The 15,234-nt window shown below is 41.0% G+C and overlaps 1 pseudogene; it reads left to right on the top strand.

Annotated features, from left to right (window-relative positions):
- The first annotated feature begins 12,083 nt into the window (after positions 1 to 12,083).
- Positions 12,084 to 14,752, top strand: LOC118650582 (annotated as a pseudogene).
- The last annotated feature ends 482 nt before the right edge of the window (positions 14,753 to 15,234 follow it).

Genomic DNA, 15,234 nt, shown 5'->3' with positions numbered 1-15,234 from the left:
CAAAGCTTCTGTCAAAATAATCTGAAACAAAAAGTGATGTTAGAATATTGACTTGGGGTCTTTAATTTAAAACAAAAAGAAAAAAAAAACTGGCATGTGCTTAGAAACACTAGTTATAGTTTTGGGTCACTGACTATTCCACAAAAAGCAATAGAACATTCTTTATTTTGAAATAACAAAATAATGGTGTTAACAGACCATACTCATAGTGAAAAACTGGAATAACAAAAAAGTGGGAAGAAATTCCAAGGTTAATGCCAAAATGTCAAGACAAAATGCAAAGAATGATAATGGTTCTTTACTTTTCAAAGATTGATTTTCCATTTTCAGGGAATAAGAATGGGAGCATGTTACACTGGTGGAATGATATACTTTACCACACCTAAAGTTGCTGAGAAGAACAATTACACAGTCCTTAATGTTAGTTATTCTTGAATGTTTGGTCACAGATGTCATTACTTACCAACTCAGAGTGAGGGCACTGCTGTTAGTTTTCTGATCCAAGAAAACTGCTGTGAAATATCAGAATTTTGGAACTCAAATAGATGGCAGTAATGGGAAATCAAACACAGACCTGCCTTTGTCCTTGTCAGTTGGGAGAGGTAGAAGTTCCTGGTTGTCTTTGAAAAGATGGTGGAATGGTTTCCTTCACATCTGCCTTCTTGCATGCTGGAGAAATTTACATTTTAAGTTACTTGGGTTTTAAAAGTGTCCCTCTATTTTTTAAAATATATTTTATTGATTTTTTACAGAGAGGGAGGGAGGGGGATAGAGAGTTAGCAACATTGATGAGAGAGAAACATCCATCAGCTGCCTCCTGCACACACCCCACTGGGAATGTACCCATAACCAAGGTACATGCCCTTGACCAGAATCAAACCTGGGAGCCTTCAGTCCACAGGCTGACGCTCTATCCACTGAGCCAAACTGGTTAGGGAATAAGTGTCCCTCTTAAATGTAAACACTCCTGAGCCCACTTTATGCCAAATAGGTTTACTCTCCTATTCCATGCTGATTCTGTTAGTAAATACAGCTGCCCAGAGAATGAATTGAGGAAGATTTTGAGAAGTAGAGATTTAGTATGAAATTGTCTGTCTGTTGGCTGATGGTAGGAACAAGGGAGAGAGGAATTGGAGAGTTTGGTGGGAGGTGGGGGGTAGTAAAGGCATTTACGATGCTTAATTTCCAGCTCTGTTTTTTTAAATATATTTTTTATTGATTTCAGAGAGGAAGGGAGAAGAAGAGAGAGATAAACACATCAATGATGAGAGAGAATCACCAATCAGCTGCCTCCTGCACACCCCCTACTGGGGATCGAGCCCGCAACCCAGGCATGTGCCCTTGGCCGTAATCCAACCTGGGACCCTTCAGTCTGCAGGCTGATGCTCTATCCACTGAGCCAAGCCGGCTAGGGCTACAGCTCTGTTTTAAATCATTATTAGTTTATAAGTAACAAGAAAGTCAAACATAAAAGCTAAGTTGTCAAGTCTAATATTATGTATTAACATGCCCAAAGAAATGTATCATTATATTTATGAAGCTAGTGAATGTGGAAAATATTAATCTAATAGGTAACATTTGCATATCCTGACTTGACTTCTGGTCAAGATGGCAGAGTAGATAAATGCTGTACTTGCTGCTTCCACTAGCACATCAAATTTAAATTTAAATTATAGAACAACCACCCTTGAAAATCACCTGAAGACTAGCTGAACAGACTTCCTATAACTAAAGATATAAAGAAGCCACTTTGAGACTAGTAGGAGGGGCAGATACACAAAAAGGCTGGTCCCACACCCACATGTGGCAGTTAAAAATCAGGGGGATACCTTGGCCGTAGAGGTCCCCCCTGAGGAGAAGGGGTCCCAGCCCAGTACTGGGATTCCCAGCCTGAAGTACTAGTTCAAGGAAGAGGAGTCCCCACAACAGCTGGCTGTGAAAATCAGCAGGGACGCAGTCCAGGTGAGACAGGGCTGCTATAACCCAAGCATCCTCTTAATGGGCATGGCCACAGACCCACTTGCTCACAAACACCCCAGGCTCCAGAGAAGGGACAGCTGCTCAAAATGCACCAGGGACATATGGGGAGGAATTGAATTGTCTGGCTTCAGGGCCTGGGCTGAAGGGATAGCTCTTCCCAGAACTAAAGTGCCAGCAGATGCCACTGGTACTTTGTTGAGCCCTCCTACCACCCAGCCTGCAGGCACAGGCAGGGGCCAAATCTGAGTATCCATTAATCTGGCTAACACCTCTCCCAACATACCTTGGTGATTCCCACCCCACCCAATTCATGTTTCTGGAAGTAACCTTTTTCAGAAGCTAATCCAACAAGTACCTGGCCTGTGCCCACACTGAAGACTTTCCTAAAATCTCTCAAAGTTCCACAACCCCAAACAAGCAGTGTCTGGCCTCAGGGTCCCCTGTCTCTCTTGCTACATAGCCCCAGGCTTGGTACTAGTGGCAGCCTAACTGAATTCACAGCATAACCACTCCCAGGTGTCTCCAAGCCCAGTATATGCAGCTAACACCTGCAGATCATTTTGTAGCTCCTACCAGGTGTCCCTGGGCCAGGCACAGGCAGAGGCTGACCTTAGCCTGCACCAAAGCCCCTCCCAAGAGGTTCCAGAACCAACACAACTGGTGGCCAGATTCAGGCCATATGTAATTACAACAGTAATTAAGGAATACACACAAACACACACGCATAAGAAATAGAAAGTTAGTGGCAAAAACAAATGTGTAGAGGATGAGTAAAAATAGAAGTGATTTTAGAATGAATTTAAACTTAAGTGACCATCAACTTAAAATAGATTGCTATAAACATAGCTGGTATATATTAAAGCACATGGTAACCATAAGCCTAAAATCTATAAGAGCTATACGAGAAATAAAGGAATCCAAACACAATACTACAAAAAGTCATCGAATATACAAGAGAAGAGAGCAAGAGAATAGGAGAAAAAAAAAAAAAAGAGAACCCAAAACAATCAGAAAACAATTAATAAAATGACAATAACCACATACTTATCAATAATTACTTTAAATTTAAATTAATTAAATGTTCCAATTAAAAGATCAAGGGATAAAGAAGTGGTACATATATGCAATGGAATATTACTCTGACATAAAAAAATAATGAAATCTTACCATTTGTGACAACACGGTTGGACCTAGAGAGTATTATGCTAAGTGAAATAAATCAGTCAGACAAAGACAAATACCATATGATTTTATTTATGTGTGGAATCTAAAAAACAAAATAAATGAACAAACAAAACAGAAACAAACTTATAGAGAACAGATTAATGGTTGCTGGATGGGAGGCAGGTTGCAAGGGCTAGGTGCAAAAGGTGAAGGAATGAAGTACGAATTGACAGTTTCAAAATAGTGATGGGGGTGTAAAGCATAGCAGAGGAAATAGTGTAAAAACTGTATGATGCCAAGTGGGTACAAGACTTGTAAATTAATAAATTTCTAACCACTATGCCATAAACCTTAAACTAACATATTAGTACGTGTCAACTGTGATTTAAAAATAACCAATTTAAGAGTAAAAGTGAAAAAAATAATAACCATATTCTCATATCCTATGGGAACACTATTTTAACAGAAGTAGAGCTGAACACCCTTTAAAAAAGTATACATTGTAAGTAGTCTTGTGGTGGGGTGCCTCCTTTGGTATTCAATATTAAATGAATAAAAAAACAGAGACTTAAGTTCTATTTTAACCACGGAAATTTGGACAAGTCACTTTTCTTCTTTTTCAACTGTTCCACTGAAGTGAGCTCTATGCTTTGGAGGCAAAAGGTCGGCCTCAATTTATCCTAGGAAATACTTCTACTAAATGTTTTGCCACAGTACAAGGGGCACCAGGTCTCAAAGGCTGCAATACCTCTTTGTTTGCCATTCTCTGCCTGACTGGACACAGATTTTGTTGTTGTTGTTGTTATGATAATGATTGACATACAGGCACAAATTTCTGTATTAGCTAGCTCTTGTAACAAAAGTAATTTTAAAATGTAGAGATGTTGTAAGACAATAGTATTTAAGTCACTCCCTTAAGCAGATATGAGTTGTTGAGGAGTGTGGGCAGCTGCCATCAACCTCTCTCTCCAGTCCCTGCTCTCAAGGAAAGAGGATGATGTGGACCTTGGCACATTACTTGCCCTCACATTCCACTGGGGGCTGGGGAATTCAGTGAGAAGGCTGCACTTAAACTATAAAGCTTTTATTACTAAGAGGAATAAAGGAGGAAGAAATACTGAGAAATCATTGGCATTCTCTTCTACAATAGACTTTAAGTCGACAAGCAAAGCCAAAATTGAATATATACGATCTTCAAGAATGTTTGTCTCTAGACATTGGCTCTTTGCTCTGCCCAGCCTCTGTTCTTTGGTTTAATATTCTCTACTTTGAGGTCATTTGAAAAACTTAGCCTTGGAGATGGAGACTTACTTTTATAAGCAATCTCTGCTACCAGTTTGTACATAAAAAGTGCCACCCTTTGTGGGTGGAGTTTGTTTGACTGGATTTGTTCCTCCCATTTTAGCTTGTGATAAAAAATGTGATGCGTATTTAGTTCTTTAATGTTTCCTGTTAGGGGACTCTCAGTCAATTTTATATTATGAGCCATGAGCAAAAATACCTCTTCTTGTTCTCTTCCCTCTTTGCTTCCAGAAATGTTTCCTTCAGGTTAGGGATATGGGAATATACAGAGTGGGGCAAAAGTAGTTTACCGTTGTGAGTACATGAAGGACAGAGTTTATTCTTGTATGATTATTTGTTAATTATTATATTATTGTTGATATAAACTACTGTAAACCTACTTTTCTCCAAACTTGTATGTATATATGTATGTATGTATATATGTATATGTTATATTAGCATACATAAAGTGCACATATTAACAAAAGATAGCTTTTAAATTGAGACCAGACTTAAAAGTAATCTATGCAACTTGGTAGATGGAATATAAACTTTTAAAAATTTCTGTTTTGAGACAGATCTAAATCAAACCTTGGATAAGGGAATCTTACACCACCCTGGGAACTTGTCTCTTTACCTTTTCTCTAGTCTAAGAATAAGTTGGAAAAGTTTTGACAATAAAATAATATTTCCCAGCATTCAGGTATAGTGGCAATAGTTTCAACTGGGGAAATAACATTTTCTGGATTAAGAATCCCCAAATGAGCCAGCCTAAAACCACACATCCGTGAGGAATTGATAGACCATGGCTAATGTGAGACAAATCAGAAATGCTACTTTTTTCCTATCCTGAACCAGTGTAAGTGATTTTAAAGAATCAAGGCAAGAATAAATACTGAGACCTGAAAGTTTCCACCTGCCTTTCTAGTTACTGTCTGGAATATATCTGTTATGTTTGTTGGCATGTACCTGTCCTCTTGTCTTTCCATGTTTATAAAAACAGCAGTTGGTGACCTTGGTAGTGCCCTTAGCATTTTCCTTAATCCCTCTGAGCCTCCTTTTTCATTATCTCTAAAAGAGTGATAATAACCCTTCACGTGTAGTGTTGCCATGAGGATTTAGGGAGTTATATATTAGAGTGCTGAGCATAGTCCCTGGCAGTTAGCAAGCAATAAATAACAGTAGTCATTCTTACCTCTGTTTTCCTGAGACCTAGCACAGAGCCTGGCACAGACCGTGTCCAGTAAATGTATGCTAAATGTATGATTCTGATTGTGAACTCCAACACAGGAGTGACTATCTCTTCCTTAGCCCCTGTCACATCCATTTACTCCTAGTAGATACATTTGTTCAGGGTGCATTTCTTGAGAATTCAAAAATGGACAAACCTGGTGTCTGAAATAATGAAGTTTAGAGTCTAGTGAGGATCCACAGTCTTGAATTTTTTTTTTTATGTTCACAGTTATTTGACCCGGCATGGGTACTGTACTTTGTTTTCAGTCATTTACAGGAGTTCCTTCTTATCTGTGTTCCAGCACTGGCCTCCAGTTGATAGTTCCTCTGGCTTGCGTTTATGAATGGCTGGCATCCTAAAAACATTTTCTCCTTAAGGAAAGTACGGGAAGTCATATTTGTAAGGGGAGTGGTGAACTCTCAATTACGATAGAATATCTATCTTTTATAAACTTCTGACTGCGGGAAATTGCCTTGAGCCCTGTTTCCTCAGATGCTGGGGTTGCAGACCTGAGCACTGAGTTAAGCTGCATCGCCATCTGGTGGTCATATAATGTGGTGCCCAGATGCGGAGTTTTAATGAATTTGTGAGTAGGTTTCATAAGTTAGAATTAAAGGGCCCTCAGGAGCGCCTTGTCTACTTCCCTTGTTTATACTTAAGAAAAATAAATCCCCCCCCCAAAAAAAACACCCAAACTTTATGTTACAAAAAGTTAATTGCAGAACGGCTGTCCCATTTTAGCTGTTATTTCCCTGAACAGTGCACAACCTGGGGTGCGTGGCTATGGCTGCATGTTTGCATTTTACTTTATGAAGCCACATAACTCACTGGGAACCCGTGTGTTCTTACTTTTAAAATTAGGGTGATATAGTTGTTGTCTCAATTGAATGAGAGAGGATGTGAAATGGTTTTATAAGCAATAAATTAAAATAAATCTAAGTTCATATGTACTTTTTATTATTTTTTGTATGAAAACATGTACCTCCTTCAAAGCTGCATTTGCAGTTGAAAGCCACTCATTCATTTATTCATAGCTTACTTCCATAGCAAGCAATTGCGATGTCATCATTATAGGAAGGGAGAACACAAAGATTAAGAAAACATACACTTTACTGTTGGAAAGAAAAGCAGTCTAATAGTGAAGGCATACATTAATAGGTGAACATGTTGTGATAACAGATATTAGAGACTGGTATCAAGTTTAGTGCTTGCACATAAAAAAAAGGTGTTTGGTTCTGCCAAGTTGGGTAGAGAGGTGTTGCAGAGACAGAAAAGGCTTCATATAAGAAAAAATAAACTTGAATTACTCTCAGAGAAAAACTAGTGGTATGCCAGAGAAATAGGTGAGGATAGCTGGCAGGAGGAAATGCCAGACATGGAATACTAAAACCCTAAAAAGAACTTATCAAAGAAAAACACAAACAAACAAATAAAACACAACAACGATATTGTCCTATAATTATGAAAATATTCCAGTTCTGGCACGTCTTCCAAACTCATGGCTGTCATTCATAACAAATGACAAATTAATCTGGTTTTGAGCCAATATTTAATTATCTAAAAAATTTAATATTTTGTATGCAGTTATGAAAACTAAGATCATTTTAAATTGTGGAATATCATATGAGCTAAGGAGTCAATAGAAAATAATGGGAATTGAGTGATTTTTTGAAATTTCATCTAGACTAATTTGTTGTTTTCTCTATTGCATGTTTGTCCTTTAGTTCTGTGTTAATGACTGTTGGAATTTTCTTCTATCTCCTTCTCATGAGATTGAGTATTTTGAAAATTATATTCATGTCTTGAAATCAGTCTTTCTCTTTTCAAATCCCTTCTGGTCCTCCTTGCCATCCTCTGACATCCAGAAAATTGCTTTCTATACAGATTGATTGGCAGCCATCTATCCACATGTCATTCATTCTAAATGGTTCCCTTCTGAGCTTTCTCAGGATGAGAAGTGTTCATTAGTCCTTCAAAAATATAGCCGTAAAGACAACTCTGTCAAGAAGACATTTCCATGCATGCTGAAAGTCCCAAATTACATTCTTTCAGGGTGTGTTTTCCTATTCCTGTGCATGTCAAGGAGAAAGGAAAACCTTCAGCTTTTTAATCAAATAAGGTAACAAAATAATCAGAAAAGAAAGAAAGAAATTTTCTTTTATTGAGATAATGTAAATTTTCCCAATTACACAAAAAGCTGGGTGTGTTTCAAAAGGCTGTTTGTGGATTCTTTCTTTTATTTGCCCATCACAAATATAATTCTCAAAAGGTATTGCATCCTGACTTTGTCCCCTCTTAGGTCACTCCTTCCGCCTTGAAGTGCCTGCCCCACTCCTCACTTTTATTTTCACTCTTTCAATGACAATTTTGATTCAAGATAAATCACACCCTCAGGGAATGTCTCCTGACTGCTCTGCTGGAACACATGCGCGTTCCACCTGCTCCCTTGGCTCCTAGTGCTACTCACTGGGCAGACTGATTGCAGGCACCATGGTTTGTGTCTCCTTGTTTCATATCCTTTGCAGTGAAGCTTTGAACTTATGCCCATTAAGAGTCTACTTCCCTACCCTTGCTGGGTGGCTCAGTGAGTTGGAGCATCATCCTGTAGACTGAAAGGTCATGGGTTCAATTCTGGGTTGGGGCTCATAGCTAGGTTGCCAGTTTGATCCACAGTTGAGGTGTGTGCAGAAGGCAACCGGTCAATGTTTCTCACATTGGTCTCTCTCTCTCTCTCTCTCTCTCTCTCTCTCTCTCTCTCTCTCTCTCTCTCTCTTTCTCTCTCTCTCTCTCTCTCTCTCGTCAATAAACATATAAGAATGTTTTCAGAAAGAGTCTACTTCCCCATTCCTTGAACCTGGATTTACCTTGTGACATGCTCTGGTCAATGGAATGAAGAAGAATATTGGTTTGCCAGTTTCAAGCTAGAACCCTGAAAGATTGCATTGCTTGAAATAAAAAAACTGGTGAGATCCTAACCAAAGGATACTAAATCATTTTTCAGTTCCTGTATCCAGTAGCTCTCAGGCACTTACTATCCTAGTGATTCACACACACACAAAATAATAAGACAGAATACAGACATATTGAAACCTTCCTACATCGAAGAATTTCACTGGCAGAGACCAGTACACTGTACCCCAAGGCAAGTGGCTTTGGACAGAGTCTTTGAGACCAACTGATTATCAAGTCTGATCCTGTGAAGTGGGTATTATCACATATATATGATGATAAGAGCCAAACCAAAACAAACTGTATACACACACACACACACACACACACACACACACACACACACACACACACTGAGTGGCCAGATTATTATGACCACCTGGCATTTGTAGGCAAATTAGCTATAATTGCGCGCTGAAGTTGCTAGAGGGCCAGACCATTATAAATAGGGAAGCAGGTTGTTTACCACAACAGTAGAAGTGATTTTTTTCTGAAGATATGGGTAAACAACATGACTAAACAGCCTTTGAAAGTGGGATATATACACACTGAGTGGCCAGATTATTATGACCACCTGACATTTGTAGGCAAATTAGCCATACACTGCATAGTATGGGATATGGAAGCCAAAGGCCTGTTCAAACACCTTTGCTGTCTGCAGTTACCAAGATAAAATGTCTCCAATTCACAATGGAACACAAGGATTGGACAGTTGAGCATTGGAAAAAAGTCATGTGGTCCGATGAATCACGTTTCCAGTTGCATCATGCAGATGGCAGAGTGAGAATTTGGCGGAAACAGCATGAAAGCATGCACCCCACATGCATGAGTACAACCCTTCAAGCTGGTAGGGGCAGTGTTATGGTTTGGGGCATGTTTTCCTGGCATGATTTGGGCCCTTTAGTTCATGTGGAACAATGTCTGAATAGCACAACATACCTAAGTATTGTTGCTGATCAAGTTCATCCTATCATGTTGATGGCGTATCCCAATGGAGATGGCTTCTTCCAACAAGACAATGTGCCATGCCATGGTGCTCATATTGTGCAGGAGTGGTTTCAAGAATGTGAGGGAGACTTTACCTTGTTTAGGTGGCCCCCACAAACACCAGATCTCAACCAATTGAGCATTTGTGGGACAAAGTTAAAAGAGCCATCAGGCATCTGGTTCCACAATCATCAAATCTCACAGAACCGGACCGTGCTGTTCATCAGGCACTGCTGGGGTCCAACCCCAGCAGGTCCAGGGGTCCCCAAAGGTGTGGATGGAGTCGGTGAAGAAGGAATGACACAGAGACAGCATTCAGTTGATCAGCAGCCTAGCCAGGATCTCTAGCCAGGATCTCCAGCCAAGTTCTGTTCAGGATCTCCAGCGAAGTTCTGGTTAGGATCTCTAGCCAGGTTCTGTGTCCATGTTCTCTTGATAGGTTCTCCAGCCAGGTTCTGTCCAGGTTCTCCAGCTAGGTTCAGTTACCAGGTTCTAGTCACGTTCTCTTGCCAATTTCTGTAGTCAGGTTCAGTCCAGGATCTTTTGCCATGTTCTCTCGCTAGGTTCTGTCTCTAGGTTCTGAGGCCAGTTTCTGCCCAGGATCTTTTGTCATGTTCTCTGCAGCGAAGTTCTTCTGTCTCTAGGTTCTGTGTAGGTTCTGTGTCTAGGTTCTGAGTGTAGGTTCTGTCTTCTAACTTCTGTCTTGTTACATCTGTATTTATACCAGTTGATTCCAATCCTATCAATCTCTATTCCAAAGGTTAGGGCGTTTCTTATCTCCATTCCAGGGAGTAAGATTATGTAGCTTAAGCATGATTGTTCATAGTTAAAGTGATTAATTACCCGCCTGGCACTTAGTTAAGAGGTTTTATTCCCTCCCTAACTTCAGGGGGAAATCCCTACCTGGGGAAACAACCTTTCTCAGAGACCTTGGTTAAAACACATAGTGCCAAGAAGGTGAGCAAACATATTAAGAACAGTATGCCATATATGCCAGGTCTCTTGAAACAGCAAGGATGGACCGGCTTCCGGCAAATTCCCCCTTTTTTATTTTTTAAAAGCAAGCATTAAAAAGAAAAACCCCAAATGCTCTCTTGTATCCATTTTAAGAGTAGGATTGGTGCTTTCTGCTATTACCTGAGTCCTGATCTACACCCCAGGGAGAGCTTGCCAATCCTGCACTTTCCCGGGGTGGAAAGGCTGCAGTGGGGTTAAGGATAAGGCTCCTTGGGCCTACCTCCTCCCATGCCTTTACATTTACCTTTCCTTCCTCAGAAAAGCATGGACATACTTCTTGTATAAAACGTTCTGTCTGACTGGGAGTAATCTTAATTCCTCTGCTCGAAAGCATATGTGTTAAAAGATCAATACAGAGTCTTATTTCTTTAGATTCAGTATGGCACATCTTCTTAATCTAAAGATCAATACAGAGTCTTCTTTCTTTGGACTCAGTATGGCACATCTTCTCAATCTAAGTTCTGTACTATCCACTTTCTTACCCTACTTATCCTCTATAGGGGGGTCTGCAGTACCCTGGTGGAGTCCTATCCGTCCAAGTGTGGGGTTCTCAATGGGGGTGGGGGGGCTTACCTAGGGGAATCCTGTTCCAGGGGTCCCCAAAGGTGTGGACGGAGTCGGCGAAGAAGGAATGACACAGAGACAGCATTCAGTTGATCAGCAGCCTAGCCAGGATCTCTAGCCAGGATCTCCAGCCAAGTTCTGTTCAGGATCTCCAGCGAAGTTCTGGTTAGGATCTCTAGCCAGGTTCTGTGTCCATGTTCTCTTGATAGGTTCTCCAGGTTCTCCAGCCAGGTTCTGTAGCCATGTTCCCTCGCTAGGTTCTCCAGCCAGGTTCTGTCCAGGTTCTCCAGCCAGGTTCAGTCACCAGGTTCTAGTCAGGTTCTCTTGCCATGTTCTATCCAGGTTCTATAGCCAGGGTCTGTCTCTAGGTTCTTCAGCCACATTCTCTCGCTAGGTTCTGTCTCTAGGTTCTGTGGCCAGTTTCTGTCCAGGATCTTTTGCCATGTTCTCTCGCTAGGTTCTGTCTCTAGGTTCTGAGGCCAGTTTCTGTCCAGGATCTTTTGCCATGTTCTCTCCAGTGAAGTTCTTCTGTCTCTAGGTTCTGTGTAGGTTCTGTGTCTAGGTTCTGTCTTCTAAGTTCTGTCTCTTGTTGTCTTGTTACATTTGTATTTATACCAGTTGATTCAATCCTATCAATCTCTATTACAAAGGTTAGGGCGTTTCTTATCTCCATTCTAGGGAGTAAAGATTATGTAGCTTAAGCATGATTGTTCATAGTTAAAGTGATTAATTACCCGCCTGGCACTTAGTTAAGAGGTTTTATTCCCTCCCTAACTTCAGGGGGAAATCCCTACCTGGGGAAACAACCTTTCTCAGAGACCTTGGTTAAAACACATAGTGCCAAGAAGGTGAGCAAACATATTAAGAACAGTATGCCATATATGCCAGGTCTCTTGAAACAGCAAGGATGGACCGGGTCCCGGTAAGGCATGGTGTCAGATTCCTCGCATCACTTTTCAACATCTCGTGGAGTCAATGCCAAGAATAATCGCTGCAGTATTGAAGGCAAAAGGTGGCCCAATGAAGTACTGATGGGGTGGTCATAATAATCTGGCCACTCACGTTCAAATATATCCCATGTTCAAAGGCTGTTAAATTGCATTTTTTACCCACATCTTCAGAAAAAAACAAATCACTTACACTGTTGTGGTAAACAACCTGCTTCCCTATTTATAATGGTCTGGCCCTCTAGCAACTTCAGCGCGCAATTATAGTTAATTTGCCTGCAAACATCAGGTGGTCATAATAATCTGGCCACTCGGTATATATATCCTGTGGGTTTCTCTCAATCTTAAAAGAATGCTTCTAATTATTTTTTGACCATTGTTAGTGTTCATTACTTAACAGAAAAGGTTATTGGGGAGCATGAATTACTTTTAAGTGTTAGACTACTTAGCAACATACTTATTCTTGGCAGAACTGTGAAAAAACACACGTTTCAACACCTCGAGGTGCCTGCTGTGTTGGAATTGAAGGCTTGCAATTGTCTCTCAGTGATTGCCGACTCTGCCAAACTGGGCATCCAGTGTCCTAACAAGGAGAAATCAGGCCATCTGAAACATACCAGAGATCACTGCCATGTTGGATCCCTAAATCAAAGGGTATGAAGTGCTTTCTTTGGGTGTTGTGGCTCCTGTGGGAGATTTCACTGACTTCTTTGTTATCAGAGTAAAGCTGGGACATTCAGTTCCAGGAAGGAAAAAGGTAAAGGACAACTGGAGCTGACTCCTACTGTTCTGCCACCTCCCGAAAGCCCCTGTCTTGTCCTCACTGGTTCCGTGATGCCTTTCAGATGCTAACTTTCAGTCCAAGGGGAAACATGGGCACACCAGTAGCTTTCACTATTTGGGATTTTTCTGTCCTCTTCTCAGGCTAATATCCCCGGCCAAAAACTTTCCGTCACAGAAAAATATGTGGGGTAGCTTTTGAATTACAGCATAATAACAATTCATATGCATGTATATATAGCAATGTTTAATTAGATCCCAAATTAAGCATTGCTATATATTGGACAGTCATCATAGCAGCCTATGCAATTCTAGTATGTAACAAAGAAATTCAGGTGCACCTTCCTGCAAACACCATATTTAGGAAAGTTAAATTATTCCCGGGGAGGATGTCAGGAAAATCTAGGATTCCGAGAAGACGGGATATATTTCTGAGAGTGAGAAGTGACTCTATAGTTCTGTAAACAAGAGCTTGAGGTGCCTTCCCCACAGCCATGGAGGTAAATATCACCTACATTGCATTAGATCACTTTCTACCCTCTCAGTGTATAAGTTGATCATTGTGTTGGTAGCTTAAAACAGACACTAGAAATATGAGCTGCCTCCCAAGGAAGAAATTTAATTCTTCATGTAAAATAAATCCAGGGACAAGAAGTCCAGGGCTGCTAAGTTATCTCTGCAGAGTCCTCCCCTTACCGTTTCACCATCTTCTGCATGTGGCTTCTAGCCTCAAGGTCACCTTCTGTCCAATACAGCTAGCTACTGGACACCCAGACATGGCATCTACATTCCAACATGGAAAGAAGGAAAGATAGACAAGAATATCTGATTTCTCTTAACAGTTTGAAATTTTTTAAAGAAGCTTCCCTGAAAATCCTTACCAAAAACTTCTACTTAATACTACTTGCCAGAATGTACTCACATATCTATATCTGGCCACAAGGGATGCGAAGAAGTGCAGTCTGTTAGCTGGGCACATTTCTGATTCCAATTAGTTTGGGGCTCAGAAATGAGTAGAGAATGGATATTCAGGGACCAACTAGCCAAATCTGCTCTCTTAGGTTAGGGATATGAGAGGGGGAGGTGGCACAATGAGCTGACAATGAACCAATAGAGATGATAAAGGGAGAGGGAAGAAGAGTTAGGTTAGGCACCAGTATCCTAAAATTTTTGCTGAAGACTGGAAGAAATCAGAAGTCATTTGTGGAATGATGTAATTAGAAGTTCAAGATACTTTCTGGAAGGCACCGAGCCACAGAAACAACTGGCACAAGCGCCGCAAGACTGGGGGCAAGAGAAAGTCCTACCACAAGAAGCAAAAATATGAGCTGGGTGCCCTGCTGCCAGCACTAAGATTGGCCCCCGCCTCATACTAGTACACACAGCCCAAGAAATATTGAGCCTTGAGGCTGAGTGTAGGCAAATTCTGGGGCTCAGAGTGCTGTACGTGCAACACAAGGATTGCTGATGTCTACAATGCATCCAACAATGAACTGGGCCACCCCAAGAGCCTAGTGCAGACCTGCATCGTGCTCACTGACAGCACGGTACCAGCAGTGATACGAGTCCCACTGGGCACGGCCCCTGGGCCACAAGAAGGGGGCCAAGCTGACTTCTGAGGAGGAAGAGGTTTTAAACTAAGCACACTAAAAGAAAATTCAGAAGAAATATAACGAAAGGAAAAGGAATGCCCAGTGTAGCAGTCTGCTCAAGGAGCAGTTGCAGCAGGCAAGCTTCTGAGTACATCCCCACGAGACCAGGCCAAGGTGGCCGCACAGGTGGCTGTGTGCTGGAGGGCAAGGATCTGGGGTTCTATCTGAGGAAATTCAAGGCCCATAAAGGCAAATAAATCCTCCTCCCTCCTACCTTAGCTCATGTAGAGATGTTTATTGTTGTAAAAAACAAACAAACAAAAAAACCCAACAACAACAAAGAAGTTCAAGATTTAGGACAAGGAAAGTAAAAGAGAAACTGTAAATACTACTTCCTGATTTTGATAATCTGTCCAGGAAGAGAGCTGTAGGTAAATCTATGTCAGTATTTTGTGCCCAAATAACAGGAACTTTCAATCAATTCCAAGCACAAGTTCCATGCCTCCGCATCCAGTTGAAGATTCTGTTCTCAGAGTCTTTGCCTGGCCTGGACCCTGTTCACTGCAAAAAGAAGAGATAGTTGCACACATATCTCTTTTTGACTTTCTAAGCTCTGACATTGCAGACCACACTAGGCCATACTATGATGCTGAAATGGATTTTTGGACTGGAACCTGGATTCTTTGTCCACTAGAGTTGAAGAATGAATCCACGGACAGAGGGTAGTATAGCAAAGGTG

This window comes from Myotis myotis, unplaced genomic scaffold, assembly GCF_014108235.1.
Source record: "Myotis myotis isolate mMyoMyo1 unplaced genomic scaffold, mMyoMyo1.p scaffold_m19_p_3, whole genome shotgun sequence".
Taxonomy (NCBI): domain Eukaryota; kingdom Metazoa; phylum Chordata; class Mammalia; order Chiroptera; family Vespertilionidae; genus Myotis; species Myotis myotis.
The sequence above is the reverse complement of the archived record's forward strand: the minus strand, read 5'-3'. Positions and strand labels throughout refer to the sequence as shown.